Source organism: Hyla sarda, chromosome 10 (genome assembly GCF_029499605.1).
Source record: "Hyla sarda isolate aHylSar1 chromosome 10, aHylSar1.hap1, whole genome shotgun sequence".
In the NCBI taxonomy this organism is placed as follows: Eukaryota; Metazoa; Chordata; class Amphibia; order Anura; family Hylidae; genus Hyla; species Hyla sarda.
In genome coordinates, this window is record NC_079198.1 from 69,219,439 (window position 1) to 69,235,725 (window position 16,287).

The following is a 16,287-nucleotide window of genomic DNA, read 5'->3' on the forward strand; positions in this document are numbered from 1 at the left end:
GGACACCTCTAGGTTGAGGGCATTAGAGCGACATTGAATAGCCAGGCTGAACAATTGCACGTACCAGGTACAGTGCCAACTAGGCTGTAGTGAAGAGAACATTAATGGCTTACCTATTAATGTAGTGCATTCACCAATGAGGACTTAGAGGACATATAGACCCCAAATTAATACTGATTGCTGAACATGAGGTGCAGGCCTACTGCAGGGGATAATAGTTCTGGAACTTGATAAAGTGGTGCACATCAAATACGTGTGGCCTTGCATTTTTCTACCATCACATCATCCATCAGCACCATCTGCAGGGGATAAATTATCTGGCTGTTGCTTATCGGGTCATGAATGTTCCAATTCACATTTTGGCTGCTGATAGTGAATAATCCCAGAGATCCTGACACCTACACCTTCACTGCCATAGACCACTAGTTATATAAACATTTTTCCCTTACCACTCTAAATCACCAGGGAAAGACACCAACTCCTTCCCTGCCATAGACCACCAGGGATATAGAAAGTAACCTTCACTGCCTTAGACCTGGATGCTGTTTATCACTATTTTGCCTGGATGCAATGGAGCCTTGTATATCTGGCTGCTTTATAGCTAATTATTATTGCTCTGTATGTTATTTTTATTTAACACTGTTCTATATTGCTGGCTAAGAGAAAGCCGAGCCCAGGTCTCTAACTGTTCTGCTTACTAGCTACAAATGCATAGAGGCAACATTACCAGTAGTGTTGCTCGCGAATATTCGCAATGCAAATTTTATTAGCGAATATCGCAAATTCGTGAATTCGCAAATGTTCGCGAATATAGCACTATATATTCGTAATTAGGAATATTTTTTTTTTTTTCACAGTACACATCACAGTGATCACCTCTCTCTGCTTCCAGCTTGTGTGGTGTAAAGAAGGCTCTAATACTACTGTGTGAGACTGGCGTGCGACTTTTTGCATATGGGGAAATTTGTATATGCTAATTTTCTGTATGCTAATTTTAGCATACACGAATTTTGCGAATACGCTAATTTAGCGAATATATGACGAATATTCGTCCATATATTCGCGAAATATCGCAAATCCGAATATGGCCTATGCCGCTCAACACTAATTACCAGTGATGGAGCCGGAAACTAGGACAGGCTGCAGCGTGTGGCCAAGAAAAGAAGTTACCTATGGGGGCGCCAAGCTAAACTTTTTACACCTTTGTAGGCAGAAAGCAAGTTTAAATACTTCCTTTGTTTTGTCATGTGCAATTTATATACGGTAAAGTATTTATAACCTTGGTTACATGCAATTATCCTCTCTGTGTCCCCCTATACTGGGAGCTGCTTAATCCTTTAAGGACCATGGGCGTAAGGGTAGGTCCTGACATCCTGGTACTTAAGGACCCAGGGCGTACCTGTTCGCCCGCGGGAATTCCGGTCCCTGACGCTTGCCGGGCGGGGACCTGACCAGGATGCTTGCTGACATCATTCAGCAGGCATCCCATGACCATGCCTGGGGGGGGGTCCTGAGACCCCCCATGTTGGCGCCGCAGATCGCTGGTGAATTCACATCCGTGATCTGCGGCGATTCTGGTCATACACGTGTGACCCAATGACCCGGCATTTGAATGTGATTGGCGGTGACACCGCCAATCTCCTGATGCTGGGGGGAGGTGGCGATCATGTCAACTCGCCAGATGAGCTGCTATTGGTCGGACGACCAATAGCAGCCGGCAGAGGAGAGGTCAATGTCCCCTTCTTTCAGCTCTGCTAGCCCACCGAGTTCAGTGAGCGGGCAGAACCTAGAGAAGAAGCCAGGGACCCCCCCCCCCTCTGATAAGATTTGTGCCCCTCAGGGCTGAAGAAGTGGCCTCCTGCTACTGTTAGTGCATGGTGAGTTTTAAAGGTAGGTAGGAGTAAAAAAATCAATAAAAATAAAAAAATAAAAATAAAAAATATAAATAAATCCCCCCCTGATCCCCCTAATAGGTCCTAAAGGGTCCGACGCACATTTTGCAGTGTGACCCGGGCCCTATTAGGGCTTCATGGCACTGCATTTGGCTACCTTTTATATTTTAGCCGCAGCATTTTTTTTAATTTTATCACCAAACACACATACATACACCAAACACACATACATACACACTAAAACACCCCCCCCACACACACACACACACATACCTCCCCCCCCCCCCCCCCCCCGCCACCGTAGAAAAAAAAGGTGATGGCCCGCCAGGCATATTAGTGGATGAGGCAAGTGGCTATACTTCCCACCAACTCTGAATCTGCCAGTGAGGACGAGGAAGATACTACTTTTCTGTCTTCTTCCTTGTCCTCCTCATCATCTAGACACTGCCAGGAGCCCCCTTCCAGTGAACCTGTCTGGAGACCCCCAGAGAGATATCAGCCACAGATTCCTGAGCTTGTTGGCGACTCAAGAATCTGGTTGTAAACAGCCGTATACACTGAAATAGACTTTTTTAGTTATTATTTCAGTGACGACTTTGTCAATCATATGGTCGAGAGGACAAATCTGTATGCCCAACAGTTCATCACCCACCAACCAGATTCTCTTTTGGCTAGGCCCAATGAATTCTACGCTGTCAATGCAGCTGAAATGAGAACATTTTGGGGCCTCGTGCTGCATATGGGCATAGTGAAAAAAAACAGTGTCAGGCAGAACTGGAGTGGGGACGTTCTCTACCAGACCCCACTCTACAGTATGGTCATGGCACGGAGGCGGTTCGAGGCCATACGGAAATGCCTGCATTACGCTGAAAATGTTGCATGTCCCCTTCGAAGTGATCCTGCCTATGACCGGCTTTACAAAGTGAGGCCGGTCATAAATCCCTTTGGGGCCAAATTTTGGGAGGCCTACATACCCCTCAGGGAGCTCTCTGTAGATGAGTCTCTTATCAGTTTTAAGGGGAGACTCATCTTCCGCCAGTATATTCCCTTGAAGCGGGCGCAGTATGGCGTGAAACTCTACAAACTTTGTGAGAGTGCCTCAGGGTACACTTGCAAGTTTAGAGTATATGAGGGACAGGATTCCCGTATTGAACCCCCAGAATGTCCCCCCACTATAGGTGTTAGTTGGAAACTCATTTGGGACCTCATGCACCCATTTCTGGATAAGGGTTATCACGTGTACATGGACAACTTTTATACCAGCATCCCTCTGTTCACATCCCTTGCTGCCAGATCCACGTCCGCTTGTGGGACCGTGCGGAAGAACCAGAGAGGCCTCCCTCTAAATTTTGTTCTGACACCTATACCCATGAAAACCTGTTGCTGGTCAGGTATAAGGATAAGAGGGATGTCCTTATGCTGTTCACAATTCATAGTAATGGCAGCTCACCTGTCCCTGTGCGAGGTACCACAACAACGGTCCTCAAGCCTGATTGTATTCTGGACTACAATCAGTATATGGGGGGAAGTTGATCTCTCTGATCATCTCCTCAAGCCATACATCGCCATGCGGAAAACCAGGGTATGGTACAAAAAAGTTGCGGTCTACTTGGTACATGTTGCCATGTACAACTCCAGTGACATTCCTCCAGTTCCAAAAAGGAGTCCAAAGGGCCCTGATATTTGGTGATCGGGAAAGAGCAGGCCAGAATGCCCAAGGAACTAGAAATATAGGTGCCAGGATCGTCCCAGGCCAGCACTTTCCAAGTGAGATCCCCCTCACTGGAAAGAAGGGATGATCCCAGAAAAAATGCAGAGTGTGTCACAAGAGGGGGATACGGAAGGATACCACCACTCAATTTTCCCCGATCATCCGGGCCTCTGCATTAAAAAACTGCTTAAGGGAGTATCACACTTCCATGGAGTACAAAATTTTCCCTTTTCATAAAAATTTTCCATAATTTGACCCGAATGTACCAAGTCCAGAATACATTCCAAATTTTAACCCCATAAACCACTAAATTGACCAAAAAACTCTTTCATAAAAAATAAATAAAAAAAATGATAAGACCTCTGGGGGGTATTTTTTTTTCCAAAAATGGGTCACTGAGTCACTAGCATTGGGGTCTTTTTTTTTATGTTGCCTCAAATGCACAGCGCTCTCTCTCCACCTGAGCGGGGTGCGCATTTGAGGCAACAGGTTAGGGACGGCCACACAAATCACATTCACAGAATGATGATTCAGAGTATAGGGTTTGGGGTGGGCATATTTTTTACTTTTGGCTATATAACAACACTAAAAAGAACAAAGAAAAGCGGAGTCGCTTTATGAACAAATGTTGTGTCCCATTGAGTCCAAGTTTATTAATTACATAAAAAAGACAATGCATATAGTAAAAACCTATAATAGCGAGAGGAATGCAGCATCAAAAAAGGTGGTATCACCGGCCCTGCACATTAGCAGTTAATGGTAATATGCATAAACAAGTCGCATCCCAAGGCAAACATACAAGAATGCAGCATGTAAACATAAATAGTAAAATATAGGATAGTAGTTACAGCCTGTTTATTGCACTCCAAAATTTGTGGCTATATTTGTTTGATTCTTCCTCTTTCCCCTGATATATTGTCCTTTTGGTTCTTATACTTTTGGCTATACTCTGGGTCATCATTCTGGGAACATAATTGGCATATCAGTAGTAAAATTGTAATTTTCATCCCCCCCCCCCCCCCCAGTTACCCCTATACACCTTCCCCAGGGGATGTGCTGTGTGGAATGGGGTCACATGTAGGTGTTCCTTTCCTTTATTTTCCGTTGAATGTATGTAACCGTCAGCTACTGATATGCCATAGGCCTCAAATGCAAACAGACCTCTATGACAATTTATGACCTCTATGACATAGAACTCTATGAAAATTTGGGGGCATTTTCTCCTATTACCCCTTGTGCAAATGAAAAATTTGGGGTAACCATTTTGTAAAAAAACAACAACCCTATTTTGTCATTTAAGGCCCAATGTTCCAAACACCTGTGAGCTGTACCCCTTGTTACGTTCCTTGAGGGGTGTAGTTCCCAAAATGATGGCACTTGAGGGGGGGTCCCACTGTTCTGGGTCTATGGTAGCTCTGTAAATGCTCAAGGCCCCTGACAAAATTCCCCAAAAGCTGAATGGCGCTCCTTCTATTCTGAGACCTGGTGTGCACCCGCAGAGCAGTTTACATCCAAATATGAGGTATGTCCTTACTCCGAAGAAATGTATTTACATATTTACAATGACATTTTCTCCTAATACCACTTGTGAAAATGAAAAATTTGGGGTAACCCCAGTCCTTTTCACATCCTACTTTAATGAACATTTATCAGACACCTGTGGGGTGTTAAGGCTCACTGTACCCCTTGTTACGTTCCTTGAGGGGTGTCGTTTCCAAAATAGTGTGTTATGTGGGGTATTTTTTGCTTTTCTGGCACCATAGGGGCTTCCTAAATGTGACATGCCCCCAAAAACTATTTCAGCAAAATTTGCATTCCAAAAGCCAAATGTGACTCTTTCTCTTCTGAGCATTGTAGTGCGCCAGCAGAGCACTTGATGTCCAAACATGAGGTATTTCCATACTCAGAAGAGATGGGGTTACTAATTTTGGGGGGTATATTCTCCTATTACCCCTTGTAAAAATAAAAAATTTGGGGAAAAAACAGCAATTTAGTGAAAAAAAATTAATTTACACATCCGACTTTAACGAAAAGTCGTCAAACACCTGTGGGCTGTTAAAGCTCACTGGACCCCTTGTTACATTCCTTGAGGGGTGTAGTTTTCAAAATAGTATACCATGTTGTTGTTTTTTTGCTGCTCTGGCACCATAGGGGCTTCCTAAATGTGATATGCTCCCCAAAAACCATTTCAGAAAAACTCACTCTCCAAAATCCCATTGTCGCTCCTTCCCTTCTGAGCCCTCTACTGCGCCCACCGAACACTTTACATACACATATGAGGTATTTCCTTACTCGAGAGAAATTGGGTTACAAATTTTGGGGGGATTTTTCTCCTTTTACCCCTTGTAAAAAGATTTTGAATTTTCTCCTTCACTTTGCTGCTATTCCTGTGAAACACCTAAAGGGGTAACAAACTTTCTGAATGTCATTTTGAATACTTTGAGGGGTGCAGTTTTTATAATGGGGTATTTCTAATATTTGGGCCCCTCAAATCCACTTCAAAACTGAACTGGTCCCTGAAAAATTCAGATTTTTAAAAATTTTAACCCCTTAAGGACTCAATTAAAAAAAAATTCTCATCACCTTCTAAAAATCATAACGCTTTCAATTTTGCACATAAAATTCCATATGATGGCTTATTTTTTTGCGCCACCAATTCTACTTTGCAGTGACATTAGTCATTTTACCAAAAAAAACACGGCGAAACGGAAAAGAAATTCATTGTGCGACAAAATTGAAGGAAAAATTTCATTTTGTAAATTTCGGGGGCTTCCGTTTCTACGCAGTGCATTTTTGGGTAAAAATTACACCTTATCTTTATTCTGTAGGTCCATACGATTAAAATGATGCCCTACTTATATAGGATTGATTTTGTCATACTTCATAAAAAAAATCATAATTACATGCAGGAAAATGTATACGTTTAAAATAGTCATATTCTGACCACTATAACTTTTTTATTTTTCCGTGTTTGGGCCGGTGTGAGGGTTCATTTTTTGCGCCGTGTTCTGAAGTTTTTATCGGTATCCTTTTTGCATTGATCGTACTTTTTGATCACTTTCATGATATATATGATATAAAAAGTGACCAAAAATACGCTATTTTGGACTTTGGAATTTTTTTGCGCGTACGCCATTGACGGTTTAATTAACAATTTATTTTTATAGTTCGGACATTTACGAATTCGGCGATACCATATATGTTTATTTTTATTTTTATTTACACAGTTTTTTTTTTATGGGAAAAGGGGGGTGATTCAAACTTTTATTAGGGAAGGGGTTAAATGACCTTTATTAACTATATTTTTTTCACTTTTTTTTGCAGTGTTATAGCTCCCATACGGACCTATAACACTGCACACACTGATCTTTTACTCTGATCCCTGCAAAGCCATAGCTTTGCATGGATCACCGTAATAGGGGGTTGATTGCTCAAGCCTGTAGCTCAGGCTTGGCGCAATCAAATGCAGATCGGACGCAACGGAGCAAGGTAAGGGGGCCACCGCTCGTGTCCTAGCTGATCGAGACATCGCGATTTTATCGCGATAGTCCAGATCAGCCCGACTGTGCTGCCAGGAAGCTTTTACTTTAGTTTTCGACGTGGAGATCAACTTTGATTGCCGCGTCTGAAGGGTTAATAGCACACGGCACAATGATCTGTGCTGCGCGCTATTAGCCAAGGGTCTCGGCTATCAATAGCAGCCGGGACCGACCCGGTGTGATGTGGGGTCACGGCGTGACCCCAATTTAAACACCAGGGCCAGTTGCAGGGCGTACAGGTACACCCTGCGTCCTTTAGAGGTTAAAATAGAATACTGTTATAGTAGAATAAGTAAAAGCATCCCAGAGTTATTAATGTTTCAAGTGACAGTGGTCAGATGTGCAAAAAATGCTCGGGTCCTTAAACAGGTACTCTGGTGGAAAAAAAATTTTTTTCTTTAAATCAACTGGTGCCAGAAAATTAAACAGATTTGTACATTACTTCTATTAGAAAAACCTTAATCCTTCCAGTACTTTTTAGGGGCTGTACACTAAAGAGGTAATGCTTTTCTTTTTGGATTTCTGTTTCGTCACGACCACAGTGCTCTCTGCTGACCTCTGCTGTCCATTTTAAGAACTGTCCAGAGCAGCATATGTTTGCTATGGGGATTTTCTCCTGCTCTGGACTGTTTCTAAAATGGACAGCAGAGGTCAGCAGAGAGCACTGTGGTCGTGACAGAAGAGAAATTCAAAAAGAAAAGCATTTCCTCTGTAGTATACAGCCACTAATCAGTACTGGAAGGATTAAAAAATTTTTAATAGAAGTAATTTACAAATCTGTTTAACTTTCTGGCACCAGTTGATAAAAAAAAAAAGTTTTCCACCGGAGAAAATGGGCTTGGTCCTTAACCTGTCCGCTCCTGATCTATAACGTGTCATAGTGGGTCGGGCCCGACCTCTAACAACGGTCTGGACCCGTGGCTAAAAGCGCGCGGCATTGATCGCTATTAACCCTTTAGACTCGGCGTTCAAAGTTCGAAATTGCGGCATCCCGAACAGCTTACAGGACAGCAGGAGGTCCCTACCTTCCTCCTCGCTGTCCGATCGCCGAATGACTGCTCAGTGCCTGAGATCCAGGCATGAGCAGTCAAGCGGCAAAATCATCGATCACTGGTGGTTTCTTATGAGAAACCAGTGATCAATGATGAAGATCAGTGTGTGCAGTGTTATAGGTCCCTATGGGAGCTATAACACTGCAAAAAAAATGTGAAAAAAAAGTGAATAAAGATCATTCAACACCTCCCCTATTAAAAGTTTGAATCACCCATAAAGTTTGAATTTTCCCATTAAAAAAAAACACAGTGTAAATAAAAAAATAAAAATAAACATATATGGTATCGCCGCGTGCAGAAATGTCCGAATTATGAAAATATATCATTAATTAAACCGCACGGTCAATGGCGTGCGCGCAAAAAAATTCCAAAATCCAAAATAGTGCATTTTTGGTCACTTTTTATATCATGAAAAAATTAATAAAATCAATAAGTCCTATCAATGCAAAAATGTTACCGCTAAAAACTTCAGATCACGGCGCAAAAAATGAGCCCTCATACCGCCCCATACGCGGAAAAATAAAAGCTATAGGGGTCAGAAGAGGACAATTTTAAATGTATTAATTTTCCTGCATGTAGTTATGATTTTTTCCAGAAGTACAACAAAATCAAACCTATATAAGTAGGGGATCATTTTAATCGTATGGACCTACAGAATAAAGATCAGGTGTCATTTTTACCGAATAATATACTGCGTAGAAAAGGAAGCCCCCCAAAATTTACAAAACAGCGGGGTTTTTTTCAATTTTGTCTCACAATGATTTTTTTTTCCGTTTTGCTGTTGATATTTGGGCAAAATGACTGAAGTCATTACAAAGTAGAATAGGTTGCGCAAAAAATAAGCCATCATATGGATTTTTAGGTGCAAAATTGAAAGAGGTATGATTTTTTAAAGGCAAGGAGGAAAAAACGAAAATGCAAAAACGGAAAACCCCTCGGTCCTTAAAGGGTTAAGGGGTCAATTGGCACTAAATGACTGATACATGGAATATTTTATGGTAATTTATACCTTCCTCTCTCATCATAGTAATTGTCAGTAAGTAAAATGCATAAAAACACGCCATTAATGTTAAACTGTTAAGCAGGCAAAACATTTTTATGTCCGAGTAAGGGTTAACTGGTGGGAAATAGTTTTTTTTGTTCATATAATTATCATGTACATGAGTTACCAAGGAACAATTTATATGTAAATCTAAGGAATAAAATGGAAAATGCACAATAGGTAATATCATTATATTGTTTTGCTATGTAAATGACTTGTAGATGTACTTCATTTGATGCTCTATAAGCTGTACTTACAGGGAGCTGCGCTGTAGGCAACTAACCATCTGCTGGCTACAGTTCTGACTCCTTTATTGCTGGTGGGAATTCCACATACATAAAGAGGCTTATATGTAAAATCTGTCTCTAGCACAGATTTAAATAGAAGACCAATTGATTGTCTTATGAGTTTTAAAGGGGTACTCCGGCGCTAAGACATCTTATCCCCAATCCACCGCTGGGGACCCCCGTGATTTTTCACGCAGCACCCCGTTACCATCAGCCCCCGGAGCATGTTCGCTTCGGGTCTGATGACTGCCGATTACGGGGTCGGAGTATTGTGATGTCACGGCCTTGCCCCCGTGTGATATCACGCTCCGCCCCCTCAATGCAATTCTATGGGATGGGGTGTGACAGCTGTCACACCCCCTCCCATAGGCTTGTATTCAGGGGGTGGAGTTGAGGGTCATTAAGCTCACAGGGATCGCCATCATTTATCTCAGTGGGATCGCCATCTTCTGGATTGAGACAGTTAACACATCCCAGTGGGATCGCCATCTTCTGGAATGAGACAGTTAGCACATGCCAGTGGGATCGTCATCTTCTGGAATGAGACAGTTAGCACATCCCAGTGGGATCGCCATCTTCTGGATTGAGACAGTTAGCACATCCCAGTGGGATCGCCATCTTCTGGATTAAAACAGTTAGCACATCCCATTGTGATCGCCATCTTCTGATTGAGACAGTAAGCACATCCCATTGTGATCGGCATCTTCTGGATTGAGACAGTTAGCAGATCCCAGTGGGATCGCCATCTTCTGGATTGAGACAGTTAGCACATCCCATTGTGATCGCCATCTTCTGGATTGAGACAGTTAGCACATCTCAGTGGGATCGCCATCTTCTGGATTGAGACAGTTAGCACATCCCATTGTGATCGCCATCTTCTGGATTGAGACAGTTAGCACATCTCAGTGGGATCACCATCTTCTGGATAGAGACAGATATCACATCCTTAACTTTCAATCCAATGCTATGGTAAATTTTAAATTAGCCACAGCTAGTTGTAGTGGTATGCGTACTGCAACAAATTGTCAGCAGACCATGCATATTTTAGCACACCGCTACAAAGTACAATTTTGGCCACCAGTCTATATCTAATACAGAGCTTCCCTAGCTTACAGTTTGAGCCGAGTGCTCAACACTACAAACACCATGCATGTTTCATACCAGCCTTAGGCTTCTCTCACACTGCCGTTGCGCCTGTCGAGAACAGCCATCAAACACTATTTTTTTTCTTTTTTTTTTAGTTTGACGGCCGTCATTTTGACAGGGCGCAACAGGCAACAGCGGGTCCCGATGGACCCCATTATAGTCAATGGGGTCCATCGGGCGCCGCTGTTTTTCAGCGGGAGAAAAAGATGCCACAAGCAGTATTTTTTCTATCGCTATTCTCCCAGCTACCCCTACTACCGCTATGTAACAACGGTGGTGTGAAAGGGGCTTAGTCTATTCCTCTGGCTCCCACAGGCTGGACTAACCTGTCACTTTCCAGGCTAGGAGCATTCCCCAAAAAGTTCAGCAGTATCTCTAGGGCCTATGACATGGAGCAATTACCAGCCAAACAGGCCAATATCCCCCTGTGTCGTATATATGTCTTTATTACCACTTAGTTTTACGCTGCCTAAAAAATTCTAATTTGTTGGTCACACATTTCCATTGGTATTCAGGGATGTGCGGCTGATGAATGGATGACTCAAAGGGCAAGATGAATGATCTAGTGGTCATTCACTATGCTATCCTCGAGCCTTGTAGTAGTTTTATTACACAAGAGCTGATCTTTAAGATCAGCATTTATTTACACAGCACATCGACCAATTTAACATGGCTAGTGATGAGGGGCATAGGCCATATTCGAATTCGCAATATTTTGCAAATATATGGACGAATATTCGTCATATGTGCGCGAAATTCGCATATTCGTTATATCCGTTTTTTTGCACATATGCAAAAATATATGCGTATATTTGCGAATATTGAGCCCTCCCTTCTTTAATGGAATAGGGAACTGTGACTAGTGCTTTAACTCTGTGATTTTTTGCCTATTGTAACCAATAGGCCCATTGTGGTCTATGAGGATCTCACGGCATGTAAAACATTAAGCTAAGCAGGACCGTCTTGGCAGCATAGTGAATGGGAGACCAACACGGGTTTGAGTCCTGGAGTGGGACAGTGTTGTGGCTTAACTTTACTTTCCTGGAAACGCTACTGAGTTGCCCATAGCAACCAATCAGATTGCTTCTTTCATTTTTCACAAGGCCTCTGCAAAATTAAAGAAGCGATCTGATTGGTTGCTATGGGCAACTCAGAAACTTTTCCTGGAAAAGTTTCTGAGTTGCCCATAGCAACCAGACTATTTCCTTAATTTTTCAGAGGCCTTTTCAAAAATGAAGGAAGCAATCTGATTGGTTGCTATGGGCAACTGCACAACTCTTCCTCTACACTGGTTTTGATGAATTTCCCCCATAGAGGGAGATTTATCAAAACCTGTCCAGAGGAAAAGTTTCTGAGTTGCCCATAGCAACCAATCAGATCGCTTCTTTCATTTTTCAGAGGCCTTTTCAAAAATGAAGGAAGCAATCTGATTGGTTGCTATGGGCAACTGCACAACTCTTCCTCTACACTGGTTTTCCGCATATGCGCATATTCACGAATATTCGCGAATATTCGCAAATATTGAGTCCTCCCTATGGGTCTATGGGGATCTTACACCATGTAAAACACTAAGATAAGCGGGACCCTCTTGGCAGCACAGTTACATAGTTACATAGCAACAGAAAAATGCAGCAGCACACTGCCAGCACAAGGATATAGGTGAAACATGAATATGCAGTTAAAACATTGAGAGCTCTACAGCTATGGTGTAATAGATGCAAATGTGAAACTATGAAATAGTGAGGCATTTAGCTCGCAAATTTGTCTCCGCCGGCGGTCAAATAGCTTGGACCGTCCCACCGCGATAAGGTGGCCTCATTGGGACGGACCCTACACTGTGAATATGCCTCTGTGTGAACAATTCAGTAAGCATGGCAGGGTCTGGAACATCCAAGACATCTTATATACACACCTGATAGAGGTGGGTGGGGTGCAAGGCCAACATGGAGGTAGCCACTCCCCCGTATGTGCAATACAGACAAAGAATAAGTCAGCCAGCACTTTAGTTGATACCAAACTATTATATGGACCTGGCCTACAGGTGCACGCTACTAGGCTAGATATACAGCAACAGAAGAATGCAGCAGCACACTGCCAGCACAAGGATATAGGTGAAACATGAATATGCAGTTAAAAAATGGAGAGCTCTACAGCTATGGTGTAATAGATGCAAATGTGAAACTATGAAATAGTGAGGCACTTAGCTCGCAAATTTGTCTCCGCCGGCGGTGAAATAGCTTGGACCGTCCCACCGCGATAAGGTGGCCTCATTGGGACGGACCCTACACATACGGGGGAGTGGCTACCTCCATGTTGGCCTTGCACCCCACCCACCTCTATCAGGTGTGCATATAAGGTGTCTTGGATGTTCCAGACCCTGCCATGCTTACTGAATTGTTCACACAGAGTGTAGGGTCCATCCTAATGAGGCCACCTTATCGCGGTGGGACGGTCCAAGCTATTTGACCGCCGGCGGAGACAAATTTGCGAGCTAAGTGCCTCACTATTTCATAGTTTCACATTTGCATCTATTACACCATAGCTGTAGAGCTCTCCATGTTTTAACTGCATATTCATGTTTCACCTATATCCTTGTGCTGGCAGTGTGCTGCTGCATTCTTCTGTTGCTGTATATCTAGCCTAGTAGCGTGCACCTGTAGGCCAGGTCCATATAATAGTTTGGTATCAACTAAAGTGCTGGCTGACTTATTCTTTGTCTACATAGTTACATAGTTACATAGTTAGTACGGTCGAAAAAAGACATACGTCCATCAAGTTCAACCAGGGAATTAAGGGGTAGGGGTGTGGCGCGATATTGGGGAAGGGATGGGATTTTATATTTCTTCATAAGCATTAATGTTATTTTGTTCCAGGAATGTATCTAATCCTGTTTTAAAGCTGTTAATTTTTCCTGCTGTGACCAGTTCCTGAGGTAGACTGTTCCATAAGTTCACAGTTCTCATGGTAAAGAAGCCCCTTGAGACTAAACTTTTTCTTCTCCAGACGGAGGGAGTGCCCCCTTGTCCTTTGGGGGGGGTTTAACCTGGAACAGTTTTTCTCCATATTTTTTGTATGGGCCATTAATATACTTATATACGTTTATCATATCCCCCCTTAAACGTCTCTTCTCAAGACTAAACAATTGTAACTCCTTTAATCGCTCATCATAGCTAAGATGTTGCATGCCCCATATTAGTTTAGTCGCGCGTCTCTGCACCCTTTCCAGCTCCACAGTGTCCCTTTTATGGACAGGCGACCAAAACTGAACAGCATATTCCAGGTGAGGCCGTACCAATGCTTTATAAAGGGGGAGTATTATGTCCCTGTCCCTTGAGTCCATGCCTCTTTTGATACATCACAATATCCTGCCGGCCTTGGAGCAGCAGCCTGACATTGCATGCTATTCTGTAGTCTGTGATCTACAAGTACACCCAGATCCTTCTCTACCAGTGACTCTGCCAGTTTAATCCCCCCTAAAACATACGACGCATGCAGGTTATTAGTACCCAGATGCATAACTTTACATTTATTCACATTGAACCTCATTTGCCAAGTGGATGCCCAGACACTTAGTCTATCCAAGTCATCTTGTAACCTATACACATCCTCTATAGACTGTACCGTGCTACAAAGCTTGGTGTCATCTGCAAAGATAGAAACAGAGCTGTTAATACCATCCTCTATATCATTGATAAATAAATTAAACAACAGCGGGCCCAGTACTGAACCTTGGGGTACACCACTAATAACCGGGGACCAATCAGAGTACGAATCATTGACCACCACTCTCTGGGTACGATCCATGAGCCAGTGTTCAATCCAGTTACAAACTAAAGTTTCCAAACCCAAAGACCTTAACTTACCTGTCAGACGTCTATGAGGGACAGTATCAAATGCTTTAGCAAAATCCAGAAACACTATATCCACAGCCATTCCTCTGTCAAGGCTTCTACTCACCTCTTCATAAAAGCAAATTAGATTGGTTTGACAACTTCTATCCTTAGTAAACCCATGCTGGTTATCACTTATAATACAATTATCCCCTATGTATTCCTGTATGTAATCCCTTATAAGTCCTTCAAACAATTTACCCACAATGCACGTTAAACTTACCGGTCTATAGTTTCCTGGGGAAGACCTAGAGCCCTTTTTGAAGATTGGCACCACATTCGCCTTGCGCCAGTCCCTTGGCACAATACCAGACACCAGAGAATCTCTAAATATCATGAACAGGGGTACAGATATTACTGAACTTACCTCTCTAAGAACTCTTGGGTGCAATCCATCTGGCCCTGGAGATTTGCTTACATTTATATTACTTAACTTACCTTGTACCATCTCTACATTAAGCCAGTTCAGTACATTACATGATGTGTTACCAGCACTGACCTGGCCAATGTCAGCTCCTTTTTCCATAGTGTATACAGAACTAAAGAACCCATTCAGTAGCTCCACCTTCTGAAACCACCACGGGTTTGAGTCCTGGGGTGGGACAGAGTTTTACAGTGTTGTGGTTTACTTTACTTTCCTGGAAAAGCAGCTGAGTTGCCCATAGCAACCAATCAGATTGCTTCTTTCATTTTTCGAAGGTCTTTGCAAAATGAAAGACGTGATCTGATTGGTTGCTATGGGTAACTCAGAAACTTTTCCTCTGGACAGGTTTTGATTAATCTCCCTCTATGGGGGAGATTCATCAAAACCAGTGTAGAGGAAGAGTTGTGCAGTTGCCCATAACAACCAATCAGATTGCTTCTTTATTTTTGAAAAGGCCTCTGAAAAATGAAGGAAGCAATCTGGTTGCTATGGGCAACTCAGAAACTTTTCCAGGAAAGTAAAATTAAACCACAACACTGTAAAACCCCAGGACTCAAACATGTGTTGGTCTCCCATCCACTGTGCTGCTGAGACGGTACTTCTTAGCTTACTGTTATACATGCCGTGAGATCCCCATAGACCACAATGAGCCTATTGGTTTCAATTGGCATAAAATCACAGAGTTAATGCACTAGTTACAGTTCCCTTTACCATTAAATAAAGGAGGACTCAATATTCGCGCATATGCGCATAACATTTTGCATATGCAAAAAAAAGGCAAATATTCGTAGTTACGAATATATAGTGCTATATTCATCATATTCACAAATTCGCGAATATGCGATAAAATTCTGATTGCGAATATTCGTGAGCAACATGGCCCTTACACATGTCGGGTGGCTCCTAATAGAACCAACTAGCGACAACAGGAATAGAATGGTAGTTGCCCCCTTCCCACCAACATGCAGGACTTATTCTTGGCTTTAGACAAAACTCAAGTCGGGGGAATTCTTCTTTCTCCATTGCACATCCCTAGTTGCTTCATTCTCTCCACCAACATTAACCTCTAGTGAAAGTAAACAAAGCTTTATCATGAATAGAAAATATGGTGACTTGGGGATATTACTGTCTATTGTTACATGTTTAAAATATAGCAAATATTGTACTTGCCATTGTGTATAGCATTTTCTAAACTAGTCATGCTTCAACCCAAAAAAAAAAAAAAAAAATCCACTATAATGTAACAAGAAAAGTGTATAATAGGTTATTTGGAACCTTTTTGCACTGGGCAAAAATGAAATTGT

The 16,287-nt window shown here is 42.5% G+C and overlaps 2 protein-coding genes across 3 annotated transcripts in view; both read left to right on the forward strand.

Annotated features, from left to right (window-relative positions):
• The window catches only part of LOC130294334 (synaptotagmin-1-like), a 302,141-nt gene that overhangs the window by 52,675 nt on the left and 233,179 nt on the right, over positions 1 to 16,287 (forward strand). The window lies entirely within an intron of this gene.
• Positions 13,701 to 16,287, forward strand: part of DNAAF3 (dynein axonemal assembly factor 3) — a 359,599-nt gene continuing 357,012 nt past the window's right edge. Inside the window, exon 1 of the mRNA XM_056543961.1 lies at positions 13,701 to 13,707. The gene's annotated coding sequence lies outside the window, so the exon portion shown is untranslated. The remainder of the gene's footprint in view (positions 13,708 to 16,287) is intronic.